This window comes from Anguilla rostrata, chromosome 14 (assembly GCF_018555375.3).
Source record: "Anguilla rostrata isolate EN2019 chromosome 14, ASM1855537v3, whole genome shotgun sequence".
In the NCBI taxonomy this organism is placed as follows: Eukaryota; Metazoa; Chordata; class Actinopteri; order Anguilliformes; family Anguillidae; genus Anguilla; species Anguilla rostrata.
The window spans coordinates 1,620,303-1,626,328 of record NC_057946.1 but is presented as its reverse complement, the minus strand read 5'-3'; the positions used below and the strand labels follow the sequence as shown (position 1 = coordinate 1,626,328).

General features: G+C 41.6%; 1 long non-coding RNA gene and 1 other non-coding gene across 3 annotated transcripts in view; one reads left to right on the top strand and one right to left on the bottom strand.

The window, feature by feature from the left end:
* Nucleotides 1-1,510: 1,510 nt before the first annotated feature.
* Nucleotides 1,511-1,581, bottom strand: trnag-ccc (transfer RNA glycine (anticodon CCC)). Its single transcript has one exon. It is a non-coding gene; the product is annotated as a tRNA-Gly (tRNA).
* Nucleotides 1,582-5,141: 3,560 nt separating this feature from the next.
* LOC135239001 (uncharacterized) overlaps nt 5,142-6,026 on the top strand; it is a 108,164-nt gene continuing 107,279 nt past the window's right edge. The window contains exon 1 of one of the 2 annotated variants that reach the window (XR_010325238.1): nt 5,142-5,462. This is a non-coding gene — a long non-coding RNA (uncharacterized LOC135239001). The remainder of the gene's footprint in view (nt 5,463-6,026) is intronic. The other variant, XR_010325239.1, reaches the window with a different exon arrangement.

Below are 6,026 nucleotides of genomic sequence, written 5' to 3'. Positions count from 1 at the left end.
GGGCCTGAAAAAAGCAGGCGGTTTGCGTTCTGTGGTTTTTTTCTTCCTCCTCCTCATCTTCTTATTCTTCTTCTTCTTGCTTCTAAAGTGGGAAAAAGATTCATCGGCGTGTTACTGCCCTCCACCGGTGAAATTCATAAATAAATGCATATGACGAATGTTTACTCCGTTTTACCTTGCCTATATTCTAAATATGCCAGACGAGATTAAAAAAACGCCAATATATACAGTATTTAATCTTTATATATATATATAAAGATTAAATACTGTGTTTTCTCTTCTCATGAGCAAGGTCTCAAAGGAAAAAGATATCACTCCCAATTCAGAAACCTCCACAATCATCTTCTTTATAATAATTCTTATAGATTAGTGCCTAACAGTCCTCCACATCTGCACTGCCTATCCTGCCTTTTACCAGAGAAAGCCAGGCCACTCCTCTGATCACAATGACCCAAGCTCAATCTAATCATTTTTGCAACATCTCTTGTATCTTTCCCCCAAAAGTATTCCCTTTGTAAACTGTTGCATGGATTTTGTAACTGTTCTCTCACTAATAACACTTTGATATTTTAATCTACCTAGCAGAATTTCAGAATCTACTTTACTGACACAGGGCCCATGAAACTGCTCGGCAGCACTATTTCCCTATCCCAAAAGAGAGCTATTGACACCTGCACAGACTAAATTTTGGCCTGGCTGTAGATGACCTTCCCCCTGCAGACCACCATCTGAGCAGCTGCAGAATGCGTACACGTTCTCCGGGTCTTATATCTTCTATTCACCACAGTGCCCAAATGACTGCGATCAATTCAGTTAATAAAGACACCCCTTCCGGAAGCTGTCTGCCCTGATAAGAGATAGAAGAGATGACTCTTAAGTTGGTCCAGCCGCACACTAAACCCGCCCTACCAGTCACTGGATCTTTAGACACATTGGTGAAAAGCTCTAAGAGGGATCTCCATGTTTGTTGCACAACCCCTTTACTGCATCTGGATCACACAAGTAATCAGTCCGCAATTTAGAGAAGAAATTCTAGAAAAGACCAGATTTATATAGCTAAATTGGGCTCCAACGGTCAACCTCCAACTTTCAGGTTATGCATCCTGAATTTTTTTGGAGCATTTCTTAAGCATAAAGTTACAATTTATTTCCCAATCTTGAAATTCACAAGACAATTTGTAAAATGGAGCTTGTCCAAGCAATTCAATCAAATAATGAAGCACTAGTTTAATCCTTTTCACTCAGCCACAACGGAGTATCCCCCCATCTCTGCAAGCAAAGAAGGGAGTGGTTCGAAAAGCCCCATTATAGTCTATAGGCTGCATCTAGAATCAATAAAGCCTGGTGATTTGTGTTATGATCTAACATTACATAGCTTTGTAGCTCGCTAGCTAGTCATCTGTGTGTCAGTTTCTTTGTAGCTTTACCTTCGTGTCTGATGTCCTTGTAAGAACGAATTCTTCAGATATCGTCGTAATAAGAGGATTTAAAAAATAAATAAAAAAAACAGTGCGCCGCCCGGGAATCGAACCCGGGTCGCAAGAATGGGAATCTTGCATGATACCACTACACCAGCGGCGCAGATATCATATTGCTTTGGTAATCTTCTTGAAATTCACGAACAGAGCAAATTATGCAGTAATGTTTTCTTTTGTTACAAATGCGTCTTTGTTTTCACACTGAACAGCATTCAGTTAACTCGTCAGTCTGAAATATAGGTATACCTATACAAAACACGCGATTACCAAGCGGTGACGAAGTCGTAAGGAAGAACCCGAATTCCTCGGATTCTTATTTCGGGACATCGTGCTCTATAGCCCCGCTATGCTTACTTCAATTCTTCGTGCAAAATTGAGCGTATTTGCAGACGTTTGTATGTTTAAATATACCCGGCTGTTTAGCGAAAAATATATGGCTTGTTAGGGATCTCTCGTTGGGACTGTATATGTCAGTGGGCACTTAATTTAGCGCCGGTTTATTGAGTGTAGCATGACACGCTGACCACCAGCTGGGTCAGCTCAACTCAGCCCAGCTCAGCAGTAATTCAGACGCTGTAGGCAGTGAAGTAAAATAAAACAAATGAAGGTCGACCACAGACGATGGGCATACATATATGTATCATAAATCCTATATAGTCATAAACATGCTTATGCAGTGGAATGCAGAAACATTAGGGAAGTGAAACAATTTTCCACTTTGTTTTGGCTCTGTACTCCAGCCCACTGGATTTGAAATAAAACAATGGATATGAGGGTTTTATTTGAGGGTAATTACACCCATATTGGGTGACCCGCGTAGGAATTTCAGCCTTGTTTATAGGCTACCTAGTCCCCCCATTTTAGGGGACCTAAAGTAATCGGACAAATTAGCATAATCTGAAACAAAGTCATCTTATTTAGTACTTGGTAGCAGATCCTTTGCATTTCATGGCTGCATGGAGTCTGAAACTTGTAAACATTACCAGACGCTGGGTATCTTCCCTGGTAAAGTCACAAAAGAAATATACAATTCATGTGCAAACCACAAATCAAGAAACCCCCGGTCCAGATGCATGGTTCAGATTCCTCAGATGGCAACTAAGACCTGATGTGTGATTTTTAATTGCCCCAAGGATGATTCCCTTGATATTTGTTGTATTATGTGTTAGTAATAAATATGTCCTTTGAAAATGGCTGAAAAAAAAAAAAAATCATACATACTATTCACATACTGAAATAATGGTAGCTGCCGTGCGTATTTAATTTCAGTAATGTTCATTTAAGCAACATGCATGCAGGCAGATAAAAAAAACCTGCTCGCCTGTGTTAAATTGCCGAATTTGTCTGTAGGATATGAGCCACAAAAAGGAACTGACATTTTGTTATCCGTTGGAGGCAACCTAACCTTTGGGTGGGACGCTGCGTGTGATAATAACCCAATGAACCACACACAGATTGGACTAAACATCGTGCATAATTGGGGAAATTCAATTTCTGCACTATCTCCGTAATTTCTGTAATTTGCATAGTGTCACCCAGATACGTGAGAAGACTTCAGTGGCAGCGTGCGTCGATGTCTCCTTCAGCGGGAGGAGACGAGGAGGCGAGCTTGAAGCCACATCACCGGTGAAGACAGGCGAGCCAGTTCCAGCGGCAGCCATACATGGTAAATGGTAAATGGACTTTATATATATAGCGCTTTTATTCAAAGCACTTTACAATTGATGCCTCTCATTCGCCAGAGCAGTTAGGGGTTAGGTGTCTTGCTCAAGGACACTTCGACATGCCCAGGGTGGGGTTTGAACCGGCAACCCTCCGACTGCCAGACAATCGGTCTTACCTCCTGAGCTATGTCGCCCCTATGCCCGAGCCATAACACTACCTCCACCATGTTTCACAGATGAGGTTAACGCGGCTGTTTCTGCTCATTGTTGGTACACAGAGGCACACAACACTACTTTTTACTCTTGTTTTGTGGTGCTAATGGATGGTGGAAAGTGGCTCGACGCCAGCTAGCCAAAAACTGGAAACGTTAGCCCTGAAATGAGGGAAAGGCCCAGTGAACACCCGAAGCATCCTTAAATGGTTAACGGGTGTGTAACCCTCTAGTGCATGACTGCGTAGGTGACTGCACATTTCTTATAACAATTGTTTTGGATTCACACATAGTGTTACTTCTTACAAACTTTCCTTCAGAAAAGTTTCCTATTTACTGTCAGTCTCTTTCTTTTTTATTGGGAAACACACCCCCCTCACTTGTGCTTGGATGGGGTCGCCTGGGGAAACAAGGTGCTGTAAGGTCTGACTTTTTACACCACAAGAGGGCACCAGAGCTCCATCTACTACAAAATGGTCTCCATTGCTCCCCGCTCTAATGCAGACAAACCTCAGAGACAGGATCCCTTCAGGAATGGTGGGTCGTTCACAACTCGGAAACTTGCGAAGTGAAGTCAAAATATACACATTTTAATCTGAGTCATTTACTGCAATTTTTACTAGCCTTACTCGACTTTAGCCCTTTTTTTATCTGAACAAGCTCACATTTTGTAACTGTATATAATTTTATCAGCTTATAACCAACAATCAAAAAACCCTTAAGCAGTATCTCATTCAAACATTTTTTTCTTTGTCAACATTACAAAGTTAAATTCTCAAAAATAATACACTGAAAACTATGGACAAAGAAAAGTGCTAAGCAGAAGTACACATACAACTTGACTGTGCGTTGGGGATGCTTCTAACTTCACAACTTCATCATAAATGAACAGCATCTGTGAGGAATGAAAATTGAAAATGGAGTAGCAGTCTTTTTATGAAATGGAAGTGTGACTCATTTCCGTTCAAGTTTAGCATGAGTAATAAGAATGACCAGTATAAGCATCGGGTAACGAGAAGTTTAAGAACCTTTGGTAAGGCATAATAATGGTGCTACTTCTGGGCCCACATCGGGTTTGTTTGACCGGTCAGTCTGCAACATAGAGGTGTGCATCACTGTGCATTAGTATAGCCTGATAATTTCTGATTATATGTGTGTGAATTATTCCTGTGTATGGTAACCAGATACACTACATGGCCAAAAGTATGTGGACACCCGAACATCACACTCACAATGTGCCTGTTGAACATCTCATTCCAAAACCATGGGCATTAATACAGAGTTGATCCCCCCTTTGCTGCTGTAAGAGCCTCCACTCTTCTGGGAAGGCGTTCCACGAGATTTTGGAACATGGCTGTGGGGATTCGATTCAGCCACAAGAGCATTAGTGAGGTTGGGCACTGATGTTGGGCAGTAAGGCCTGGCTCGCAGTCGGCATTCCAAACACCTCAAAGGTGTTCGATGGTGTTGAAGTCAGGGCTCTGTGCAGGCCAGGCAAGTTCTTTCACACCAAACTCAGCAAAGCATTTCTTTATGGACCTCACTTTACACACGGAGGCATTGTCATGCTGAAACAGGAAAGGGCCTTCCCCAAACTGTTGCCACAAAGCTGGAAGCACACAATTCTCTATAATGTAATTGTATCAAGATTTCCCTGAAAGATCTTTTGAAAAATATGAGGTAAAAAATATATCCTAAAAACTATATTCCTGATGATTAATATTTTTATGGCTTTTAATTAATTCGACGTCTTAAACGAGTGTATTGCCCAGCATGCATTTAAAAACCTAAGTTTTAAATTTTCCGTTTTAGTTTTACTGTGGAAACACACAGACAGTGCCCAGTACGAAAATCTTACCTGAGCCTATCCCAGCATGCATTGGGCGCGAGGCAGGAATACACCTTAGACAGGTTGCCAATCCATCGCAGGGCCCACACACCATCTCCTCTCACAGTCATCCTCGAGGGTCAATTTTAGAGTCTCCAGTTAGCCCACCTGCATGTCTTTGGACTGTGGGCGATAATCGGATTACCTGCCGGAAACCCACGCGGACCTGAGGACACCACGCAAACTCTACACAGAAGACCTTCGTCGGGATTCAAAACCGGTACTTTTCCAACTTTTACCTTCTTGTCGTGAGGCGACGGTGCGATTCACTGGACTGTCATGCCACCCTTTTGCAGTGATTAGGTATTTTTAGGAAAACAGATTATTATTCTCAAGAGACCCGGTTAAATAAATAAGAAGTGCAAGGATTCCGGAAAACGAGTTTTCATAATGCTGAAAAACCCTTTTATTAGGGATAAACATTAATCATTCGCTGACTCATTCGTTTCGTCAACAGTTCGTGAACTACCATGAAATTCATTCCTCGTGCTTGAAAAACATTTTATATAGCCAAACACCAAAATGTTTTTTTTTTTTTTAAATATCCACCTTCTTAAAATAATTTATCAGTCTCCGAATATTGTTTCGAGTCACACAGACTGTTGAATGTTTTTATTTCAACTCCGCAGTGCCTCTGTTTGTATTGGCTGCTCGCTATAATAACACTAACCGTAAACCGTTTGGCTTCTTCACCGGAAGGCGGAGCCAGAACTATGACTAAATGCCCCTCTCTAAATTTTATAAGCATGGTCAATTGCACGTTGGCGTCTTTTTGCTGGGGTTT